Source organism: Talpa europaea (genome assembly GCF_964194135.1).
Source record: "Talpa europaea genome assembly, chromosome: 5".
Classification (NCBI taxonomy): domain Eukaryota; kingdom Metazoa; phylum Chordata; class Mammalia; order Eulipotyphla; family Talpidae; genus Talpa; species Talpa europaea.
The window spans coordinates 117,970,960-117,983,334 of record NC_140071.1 but is presented as its reverse complement, the minus strand read 5'-3'; positions in this window follow the sequence as shown (position 1 = coordinate 117,983,334).

Genomic DNA, 12,375 nt, shown 5'->3' with positions numbered 1-12,375 from the left:
GAATAGTAATACTAGTTTGTATCTATATTATTTCCTTTTTCTTTTTTGCTATTAGTATACTGACTCAAAGTGCATGTTTGATACACAATTATAGAAAGGCTTTATTAGTACAATGAAGTGCACATTCAACCATGGAACTCTTTGTAATATAAAAACTCCTCTATCTGTTAATTTGAAAATGCTTGAAGTAAAAATACTTGTTTTTCCTTCTAAATGTCTTTCTACCTAAACACTGTTCATACCTAAGATTTCTGTAACCCCACTATCGTTAAGCCAAATGCTATTTTAACACATATTCTTTTAAAGCAATAAATGTTACATCACTGTAGAATGGGTTAATATGGTGGGATACTGTGGTCCTAAAATCCTAAGTAAATGTGCAATGACTATCACTGGTGTGCTGTCCCCATCATTATAATAGCTTAATTAAAAGCCTGCTTAGCTCTTTATCTCAGATAACCTATATAGCATTATTCAATTTTTTTTATTAATAGGGAAGAAAACTGTGTTAAAATCAATCTACAATATTAGCCTTTTAAGCAATTTTTCTCAATTTAATTCATGACACAGAAATTAATGCAAGTTCTCGTAGCTTTTGATTTATCAAAGGCATCATTTAGCTCTATACAAAGATCATCACCATCATCACCGTAGCTAAATACTACATTTAATTTTGTGGCAAAGAGTGTGTCCTGAGATTTACATGCCTAACTTATCAACAGGTGGCTTTATTTTTGTCTTTATTCTATAAATACATAGATAGAAGCTCCAAGGGATTTGTTGGGATAGCCAAGATTCTGTGTGGTTAGTAAATATGAGACAGGTTTCAAACCAGCTACCTGACTAACAGTAAGTTTTCTTCAGTTGCCACCCTCTCATCTATGCACTGATATTGTTGAATTAGCAGGCAGAGGGAGAGGACAAGCAATAGAGAAGAGAGACCATGGGGAAGGATAAAGAGCAGCTCATTCTCTGAGAGCAAAACTGGGGTTTCCAGAGCAGGAAGGGAGTAGCAGAGATTTACTAAGCAACCAAGTTAATTTTTTTTCCTTTTTTTTTTTTTTTTGTTCTTACAAGAATCCAAATGCTACAGTAATTTAAAAAAAAAATTCTTTGGTTAAAGGCATTGTCAAGGGCTATTTTATATGCTCACTAACAGTTAAGAAATAGTGATTATTTGGAGAGAAAACCCACAGACTTTTGTAATGATTCAAGAAGAGAGATGTTGAAGTGGCCTGTGTTATTTTGAGTTACTTCATTTTTCTAATAATAGATCTGTTGTTTGGGAACTATAGTTTGATTTCCTAAATGAATTTTGTATGTACAACGCCATTCAATCTACAATATTTTAACAACTATTCTATAATTCATAGCAATTTTTAAATACACAATAGATTTAATCAGCGCATGTTGTTAGTATGTTCACATTATAAAAATTACCAAAGGATAAAAACAAAACATCAGCACACACACACACACACACACACACACCCTTCCTACCTCAATTACAAAAGCTATGTCAAGAGAATTATTTTTTAAGGATTTATTTTTATTTACATATGCATATAAGAACTGGGGTACAAGCCAGAGGTATGGGGGTGAGCTGATTCACCAGAGACAGAATGGGGAACAGAACAGGCAGATCTACTGAAATACACTGCTTAGGAAGGCAGCAGCAGGCAAGACAGGAGAGATCTGCTGTGCCTTGTGGATTAGCTCCCTGGCCAGGAATCAAATTATGCTGGCCAGGAATCAAATTATGCTGCAGTGGCTTCCCATAGGTTTATAGCACTGAGACTTAACCCCTGCACCACCAGAGAGGGCCCTATGTCAAGAAAATTATTGATACAACACAATTAAATTATACAACTCCCTTATTTTTATGACACAAACAAAATGATGTTATATTTTATGTTGTTTTTTAAAAAATTCACATACAGGACATGATACTATGTAAGCATGTTGAGATATATAAAGTATTTCATTGTCTTTAAAATATTACATTGCAGACAGACAGAAATACTCAGTGTTCATCTCAGCCTGAATGTGACAAAGGTCATAAGAAAATTATAAATTAAATTTTAGTAGCCTAAGAACCAGATATAGACTAAAAATCCAATACAAAACATGACTGAATATATATCAAAATACACAAAACTCAACTAAGATTTCCTGATTTCCAGTTAATTTTATTATTAGACCCAAGACTTTCCTGAGCTTAAAAAATAATTATATAAGCTTTCTTGCATCCATCCCCACACAACCCAGGATCTTTTTTCTCCAGACTCCCACAAGTGCAGGCCAATCGACAGTTTTCCAAGAGATCTAAGCAATAGCACTGTTGTAATCACCACAGATTCAACACAGCAGGAGTCTGTGTGGACTCTGAAATGATTTTAACCCCAGTCTGCTACCATTTTAGGTCCCTTGAAAGGATCCACTTAGAAAACTAGACACTCCAGTAAACCTAAGTCACTGAAACATAAGCTACATCTGAAAGAAGCCAGTTCATTTCATGCTATATCTGGAATCTTATTTTAATCAGCTCTCACAGTATTCTTACTTCTCAAAAAGCCAAAGAAGTAACATTTTAGTGACTTATAAATATTAATAGTAAGACATAGGGCTTCTTATAAATTATAAATTCCATTTTCCTGAATCGAAGCATAATTAGAAAAGAAGCTCATTGTTTTGTTCTAAAATAGTTTGTGCAAATATCTTAACCATTTTAATTTTATTGTTAAGAAAACTTACACTAAGGAAATAAAGCATAAACCCTGTCATTCAGCTTTATCTTTTTTAAAAAATAACTAAAACCATTAAGAATGAAAATTTACTTGATTTTAACTTATCCTTTTTGTATTTAATCATAATTATGATTAAATAATCTTACAGCAATAATTATTGCTGCTTTGTTAAAATGATTTTCTTCTTTTCCCTTTTAAATTTTTAATTAGCTTTTTATTATTGAAGTAAAATTGGTTTGCAATAGTGTATATGATTTAGGGAAATAGGCTCATATCTCCTGAGATGTATGTCACCACACCACACACACCACCAAAGTACCAATAATCCTTTACCATAAGCCATTTGATGGTGTGTGTAGGGGATACAAAGGGTAAGTATCCCCCTTTGTTCCCACCCCACCTCCCCATCTAGTAGTCTCAATTTGAACTGGAGTATATTATGCTAAGTGAAATAAATCAGAAGGAGAAATACAAATACAGGATGATTTCATTCATGTGCGAAATATAGAAAAACAAAACAAAGGAACTGACAAAATTAAAATGATTTTAATTAAAGTTACAGTTAGTTGAGATTACAAAAATATAAATCACATAATTTAAGCACATATTAAAATATTTATGTTGATTTTTTTAGTAAAATAGATAAACAAAACAAGTCCTTACCAGCAGAAATGTGTGTTTCTAAAATACTGCATTTGTACATGCTCAGAATAATTCTGAATTCATTTTGATTAGAGCAAACTGCTTCACTCTCAAGATGTTGACAGACTTTAAAGATTTCCACTTTAGGTGGTTTACTGTGACATCAATGTTTCATTACATCTATGCAAAAATCTGTTTCCTTAGCAACAGGAGTCAAACTGTTCATTTTAAGGAAACCAATAGAAAAAATTGTTTAATGTTAAATACTTCAGTTTAATATGGATAATTATACCCACATATAATATAGTAACAAATTGAAAAGATTTTAAATTCTCCATAAACAGAATGTGAACTGCTTTACTGCATCAATAAATAAACACTCAAAACCTCATTTTAAAGGTACAAATAAAATGTGTCCCATACATACAGAATATGAAACAACAGGTATCAGTGAAACTGATACTATTTATCCATAATGAGAAAAGCATTTTACCATTCATGGACAGTATTTCTACCTATGCAAAATCAAAGCTATCTACTTGGTTATATTTAGTGTCCTTATAATTCTGTCTATGATTTTTCTGATCTATATATTTCAAGTTGACTGGTGAAGACTTAATGAAATCTTATATCTATAGATGATATAGTTTAATCCACTAGCTTATAAAATACATAATCATAAACTTATATGCTGCTAAAGTGTGAAGGCTAAGTATCCAATGTATTCTAAGGTATTTTCTAGTGCTTTATTGGTAACCAATGATTTGGAGGTTGATGAGAGAATCTGGCATGTGCCAGTAATGTATATTCTATCTTGAAAAATGTTGACATGTACAATCAGACTTAAATATCACTTCAGATAAACTGAGTCACCAAAGAAGACACCTGGCATTTGACAGTTAGGGGCATAAGGAAATTCTAGTGGGTTCATGAGAGCTCCCTTTCTCTTTCATTGTACCCCAAAAAAGGAAAAGAGAAATAGGAGCATGTGTCTTTGAATTTCTCAAGATGGTTGTGTTATTTTGTTTCTTTTAGCATTTGATTAAGCTTTATGCTTTTCTCATATTTTCATAGGTCATGCTGTTGATGCCTCATATTGGAAATTGGCTCCTCCCTCTTTTAGATTGCACTCACTTTCATAAGTGCCTTCTTCAGTAACTATACACAATTGTCCTCACTCCCACCCTGTCCAACCCACAAAGAGAATGATCAAAGAAAGATTGAGCTGGCACACACTGCAACACAAGTGTCATTTTGTATACTATACTTACTCTTATCCTAGTCATATAGGAGGGAACCTAAAATTAGAGTTTAGTGAGAAAGCCCATCTGGTAAAAATAATATAAATCTATACTGCTTTTCTGTAAGTAGGTTCTACCTCAAATAAACCATTATCAGGAAAGATTCTTAGATGCAGAAGGTTGTAATAAGCATAAAGTCCAATAATGCTTAATTGACATTTTATCTAACTCAGTAGATTAAAAATAAACTAAATAGATTTAAAAGGCACCAGGGAATCCTCAGTCTCAAACATCTACTCCAATATATATCCAGTAGAATGATTTGTATTTTAGTATTTTATTTTGAACCCATTGGTCCTTGGGACATTTATTCACTTATTTCATTTCTGAAGTGTCTACTATTCTACCATTGTTGAATACTGCCTTAGCAAGACTTATCCCATATAATGAATTTAATACAAAACAAAACAAGATTTTGTTTATCTTATGACATAAAATGTTTAGCAGATTATCAAAAATGATGATGTTGAATGTTCTAAAACAAGAACACTATGGAGTTATGGGACAGAGGGAGATCATCCACTTCCCACAACTCTAGGTCAGAGTCACCACGAAGAATAAAATCACCATCCAGAAAGTATGACATGAAGCTAGGACAGCTACATAGAAATCTATTTTCCTGCCTTTTGAAATGCCTTCTTTTAGACACAATATCACTTAGTAAGGAGGAAGCACAGTTTCCACTTCAAAGAAAATACCCTCAGGTTTTGCAATCATGCACTCTCCCATCTAAAATCTCCCAAAAGTGACCCAAGGCAGGCACATCCATCAGGTGATTCTTCAAGCATCCTTTAGAAGTGGAATAGTGCCATCAATAACAGATTTCAAAGGTCTAGCTATGTGGTTAGATAAGTGAATGAAGAAGCAATAAGGGCTCTAAAACTATTCATTAAGAGGAATTTCTATTATTGAACACTAGTGGAATATTACCTGCCTAAAGGTAGAGGTCTGAGCTAGAGTTTCTTGGAGTCACTTCAAGAGCTGAAATATACAAGTCAATGTTAACAATAAAGACCCAAGATAGGTTATTTATGCCAAACCCCTATTAATACTTAATACCTAACTTAACTGTAGTTTCAACCTCTCCCAAAAGTGGGATTTTAAAACAATCCTAGAATTTCCTGGTCAACACTAGAGAGGTCATTAGCATGATAAGAATATCCTTGTCTTCTTCTAAGAGAAGGTGGTCTTGCCTGAAACAATTTTCTTTTCTTTTGCTAACGACCTTATCATACCATCTTTCTGACTCTAAGAAACTTCAATTTTGTACAACTCCTCAGAGTACCCTTCTATTTGCTTATTGTAGTGCTGCAGGATTCATGAATGATTGAATAAAATCAATTAGTTCTTCAAATTTACTTAAATGGATTTTGATTTTTTTAACAGATTTTTTTAGAAAAATGTTTCGGAACTTACAGCATTGAAGAGTAAACTACCCAATCTACTAGAAACATAGATATCATCCAAAGGGTTACAGGATTTTACCCAAAAGAATGGATTCTTATCCTCTACAGGAAAGAATTCACCAGAAAACCCTAGGTATCTTAAACCAGATAAGGCTAAAATATAGACTCATGCATGAGGGAAACGGTGCCAAAAAGGAAAATTTAGACTGGCTCATTGAAGGGAGTTAGAACGGGATATTTAAGGAGTGGTCTTTGAGGTGGTGGAAGAGGAGAGGAGTATTATGGCTTATTCTGGTTTGGGCTTAAGGTGGATTACATTCTACCTACACATGCTGGCTCTGGCCTTCTCCTTCTAGGATATTGGAAGGTAATCATTAGTCAGGATCTAATGCTTTTGTGTAGGATGGCACTTCATGGGCAATGTAGTGGGCCAAATTGTTTGGACAAGGCTCACCAATCCATAATTCAATCCACCTGTTTAAACAGGACTTAGGGCAACTCATCCTACTGGCTTGAAATTTTTTTCTGACTATTCTATCTCAAAAGTGCCTGAATTGCTGAGCCATTTTGGTTAAACCAGATATTAAAGAGAATAAAAGCATGTGGTTTGTTTTGGTTTTGTTTTTTCATAAAAAGTGAGTCAGGTTAGTGACTGCTAAATTAAATCCATTCTCTGTCTCTGAAAATAACTTATGTCAGATTCACCTTGAAGTAGTCAAGGAATTGAAAGTTGGATTCTGATGAGTTATGGTCTGGGATTAGCTGTTATAGGAGTTTTGTTGGTCTGGTTACTCACCAACATTCATAACCTAAAATACCTGAGATAAGAATTAGTGGAAGGAAATAAGGCTTAATCAGGTGCCAGCAAACCTGAGGACATAGAAGACTGTGTCACAAATGTATTCTCCCCTAATGGAGAAGATCAGGAAATTATATTGTGCAGTGTGATATCCACAGAAAGGCAGGTTGCAGGTTCCCTGCCCCACCCTAAGGAAGGGTGGAGCAGAGCAGGAAGGTAAAGCTAGAAAAGACAGAAAGAAGAAACAGAAAATCAGGGAGTTGGCATCCAGGCATCTTGATGTTGTGGTGAGTCTGGGCAGGATCCCAACATGGCTCTGTGCTCCTTTATATATTTCCAGGATTCCCCACCCTCAATGATACCTCCTGATTGGACCATTTAACGTGGCTGGTGCCTAAGAGAGGGGCTGCCCACAGGCAGCAACTTGTGATGCAGGTGGGTTAAAACAGCCACGTTTTTCTCACATACTTCGGCAGTAGTGGGGAAAATGCCAATTTTGCCCTGAAGTCCACACTGCAGGACCCTGGTTACGACATGTGAGAATACTAAGGAAGGGAAGAACCTAACAGGTCTGCAGCTACTGGAATTTGAAAAAAAAAAGGCAGGATTTTGCAAGAACTGCATACATGTCCATGTCTCTTCCAAACATGATCTATCCGGGGGCTGGTAGGATTGTTTTTTAGCATTTTAATGCTGTGGTATAACCGTTAGCCATCTCCTACCTTCATTTTGCTTTTAGCCAGTTTTTACTGGTTTTTGTCTGCAAGAAAATATAAACAGGAGCAGAGCAAGGACACTTAGTGTAAGCACAAGGAACTGGTGACAATTCCCTATTCTGACTGTATCACTTCCTCATTCTTGAAGGGACAATGGAGAAGGTCCATTTCTGGAATTACTTCCTGCTGAAGAGGAGCACAGGTTTGGATCACATATTGGAGCACAAATTTCCCGATCTAACTTGAGCTTTGTCTGGTTGTCACAGGACTGCAATTTTAATTGTTTATGCCCTTGAATGATAATAATTTGGAAGTGTTAATATCTACAACCTTTTGGCTACAAAGGAACTAAGCAATTCAGAACACAAAGGCCAAAGATCAAAAAGAAGTAAACATATCATAGCAAGAGAGACCACAGGACTAGTAAGGGTTCCATCCATCCAAACCAATTAGAATAGGTGTTGTTTCTAATAGGACTTCAAGGCCAGTATTCACTCTTTTCAAGGTGCCCCTTCTAGGTAGTTCCTTTTTCTGTGTTTTCAGTTTCTAGATGGCCTTGGAGCTCAGCTCAAGGTTGTTGCTATTACTACATCTGCAAATACACAAATACAGCTTCAGAGAGAAAGGTAATTTTTTTTCTTTTATGCTCTTTAAGGTCTAAACGCAGTTAACAACTTAGCTTGAAGTATAAGGGGATGAGTGACTGAAAAAAATTGCTTAAAATTTGAGCTGGAAGACATTCCAATAGAAAGAGAAAGTTCAGAGGGGGCGGAGCAACATGGCGGCGAGGAGACGCTGCGAGTAAGATCTCCCATTAAAAAAAGTTAATAGGGAGGAAAAGCGGCAGGTCCCAGTGAGAACTGGGACACGGAAGATAAACGGACGACTCCAGCAAACTGCCCGAAGAAGAAAGTTGCCATAAAAGAGGACGAGAAGGGAGGGAAGCGCAGAACCCTGCTCCCCTCCCCCGCCCACAAAGTCGGCACTCTCCGACCAGCAGAAAGGAGGGAAACAACAAACCAAAACGGCCAACAAGAAAAACGGACGCAGCAAGTGGGACTGTGAGTGGAAAGGAACTATTGCAGCCACCACACCCCGTGAACGGGAGAGGCGAACCCTGCAGGATCCGCCGCGGAGGTGAGCTCCAGGCGCCATTAAAGAGAGCCACGCCCCCCAGGAGGAGACCAGCACCAGCACACAGCCCCGGCCGCCCGGTAAGCTTGCGTGCGGAAAGCGGCGCGGATCCGGACCGGATCGCAGCTGCCCAGGTCCCCGCGCCTGCGACCTAGGCTTGCGGGGAGACGGCGGAGGCCCTCCCTGAGTGAACAGGAACAAGGCGCCCAGGCAGGGGAGCGGGATTCAAAAGGCGCCATTCCCGCGCCACTGATCTGGGCTACAGCCCGCGTCCTGGAACTGAGGGCTTTGGAACTGAGACCCGGGGCACGAAATTAGGGGGAGACGGCGGAGGCCCTCCCTGAGTGAGCAGGAACAAGGCGCCCAGGCAAGGGAGCTGGATTCAAAAGGCGCCATTCCCGCGCCACTGATCTGGGCTACAGCCCGCGTCCTGGAACTGAGGGCTTTGGAACTGAGACCCGGGGCACGAAATTAGGGGGAGACTGCGGAGGCCCTCCCTGAGTGAGCAGGAACAAGGCGCCCAGGCAGGGGAGCGGGATTCAAAAGGCGCCATTCCCGCGCCACTGATCTGGGCTACAGCCCGTGTCCTGGAACTGAGGGCTTTGGAACTGAGACCCGGGGCACGAAATTAGGGGGAGACTGCGGAGGCCCTCCCTGAGTGAGCAGGAACAAGGCGCCCAGGCAAGGGAGCTGGATTCAAAAGGCGCCATTCCCGTGCCACTGATCTGGGCTACAGCCTGCGTCCTGGAACTGAGGGCTTTGGAACTGAGACCCGGGGCACGAAATTAGGGGAAGACTGCGGAGGCCCTCCCTGAGTGAGCAGGAACAAGGCGCCCAGGCAAGGGAGCTGGACTCAAAAGGCGCCATTCCCGCGCCACTGATCTGGGCTACAGCCCGCATCCTGGAACTGAGGGCTTTGGAACTGAGACCCGGGCACGAAATTAGGGGGAGACGGCGGAGGCCCATCCTGAGTGAGCAGGAACAAGGCGCCCAGGCAGGGGAGCAGGATTCAAAAGGCGCCATTCCCGCCCCACTGATCTGGGCTACAGCCCGCGTCCTGGAACTGAGGGCTTTGGAACAGAGACCCGGGGCACGAAATTAGGGGCGTGGGTTCCCCACGACGGTGGGGCACAAGGCAGACACAGCACCCCAAAGCCGTTGAGGTGTACCCTACCATCCCTGCTCTGCTCCCTGTCCCACGGGGTGGAAAATCAGCTCCCCAAGGGCTCTAGGAGAGATCTCTGGCACCACCTAGCGACTTGAAGCCAGCAGAGGCTCCTGAAGGAGCTAGTGGCCAGCTGGGGAGTTTGCCCACACCGGGCCCCTTCCGAACAAGTAGTCTGAGCCCACAGGGAGAGCGAGCACCCACAGCTGGGGCAGACCAGGTGCGCAGAAGAGTGTGCCTGAGACCAGACACGCAGGGAGTGTGTCCCACATCACCATTAGAACAGGGACATTTCTTCAGTAAAGACTACCTGCAGAAGGCTTCCTCAGGAGCCAGAGGTGAGCGGGGGAAGTTCGCCCACGCCAGACCCCCTCTGGCCTGCAGTCCAAGCCCAGAGGGGAGCAGGAACCCACCGCCGGGGCAGACCAGGCGCACAGGGGAGTGTGTCCCTACATCGGCATTTTAGAACAGGGACCTTTCTCCAGTAAAGACTGCTTGAAACTGACAGATGACTCCTGGAAGAACCAGAGGGGAACAGAGAAGCCCACCCAAGATGCCGGCCAGTCCCAACTACACAGTGTCCCAACGCATACGGCAAATTAGAAAACAGACAGTAGGGAAGAGAAGAACCACACGCAACCTAGCAACTCTCCAGAGAAAAAGCACACCACAAAAAGAAAGCCAGCCCCCAGATTGCAAAGACAATAACTTGGAAGAATTTCTGAGCCTTCCAGAAAGAGAATTTAAAATTGCCGTGATTAAAAAACTAACAGAAGTCATAAAGGAAAACAATGATAAGGGAAAAATAATCAACGATCAGAAGAATGCAATTGAGTCCCTAGAGAGGGAAAACAATGGTCAGAAGAAAGAAATTGAGTCCCTAAAGAGGGAAGTAAAAGAAATGCAGGAGATCAAAGAATTAATGGAAGAACTAAAGAATTCTGGGAAAAGCAATGAAAGCAGAATAGATGAAATGGAAGAACGAATAAGTAATCTTGAAGACATAGAAATAAAAAGAACCAAAACAGAAAAGGAAAGAGAAGTACGAAGGAAAAAGAACGAAGAAAGACTTCGGGAACTATCTGACTCCATGAGGAAAGGAAATATAAGAGTTATAGGAATACCAGAAGGAGAGGAGAGAGATGTAGGAACAGAGAAAATATTCAAAGAGATAATTGAAGAGAACTTCCCAAATGTGAAGAAGGAGCTGAAAATTGATATACAAGAAGCTAGAAGAACACCAAACTTCCACGACGAAAGGAAAAATACAGCAAGACACATAATAGTAAAGCTCCCAAGAATCCAGGACAAGGAAAAAATAATGAAGCTGGCAAGAGGGAAGAAACAGATAACATTCAAAGGAAAACCAATCAGGCTGACATCAGACTTCTCCGAAGAAACACTACGGGCAAGGAGAGAGTGGAGGGACATAGTCAACAGACTCCAAGAAAACAGATGCCAACCAAGAATACTCTATCCCGCAAAGCTCTCCTTCCTCTTTGAAGAAAGAATATGGACCTTTCCAGACAAACAGAAACTCCGGAATTTCATTGCAACTAAACCCCCACTCCAAAAAATACTACAAGGAGTCCTAAAGCCAGAACCTCAGAGGGACGAATAACAATGAAAGAAGGCCAAAAAAAAAAGTTATTAAAAGAATAAATAAATAAAATCAAAGGAAAGACAAACACAATGGCAAATACAGATGTTAACATATCAATAATAACTCTGAATGTAAATGGACTAAACTCTTCAATAAAAAGACACAGAGTTGCAGCCTGGATTAAGAAACAAAACCCAACCTTTTGCTGTCTCCAGGAAACACATTTAGCTACAAAAGATAAAAATAGGCTCAAAGTTAAAGGATGGAAAACAATCCTACAAGCAAATGGACCAAAAAAGAAAGCAGGAACAGCTATACTTATATCAGATAAAACAGATTTCAAACTCAAAAAGATAAAAAGAGACCCCAATGGTCACTACATTATGATCAAGGGGACAATACTTCAAGAAGAAATAACACTCATTAATATATACTCACCAAACGAAGGAGCACCAAAATATATCAGACAACTGTTGTCCTCTCTGAAAACAGACATCAGAGAAAACACATATGTAGTGGGAGACTTCAACACACCACTATCAACAATGGATAGATCAACAAGACAAAAAATAAGTAAAGAAACCAAAGCTCTAAATAAAGACCTAGAGCAATTGGGCTTAACAGACATCTATAGAACACTAAACCCCAAAAAAACGGAGTACACATTTTTCTCAAGCGCACACGGATCATTCTCCAGGATCGATCACATACTGGGGCACAAGACAAACATCAACAGATACACCAAGATTGAAATCATATCAACCATCTTTTCTGACCATGAAGGCATCAAACTAGAAATAAACCATAAAAAGAAGGCAAGGAACTTTCCTACCTCATGGAGATTAAAAACCACACTACTGGA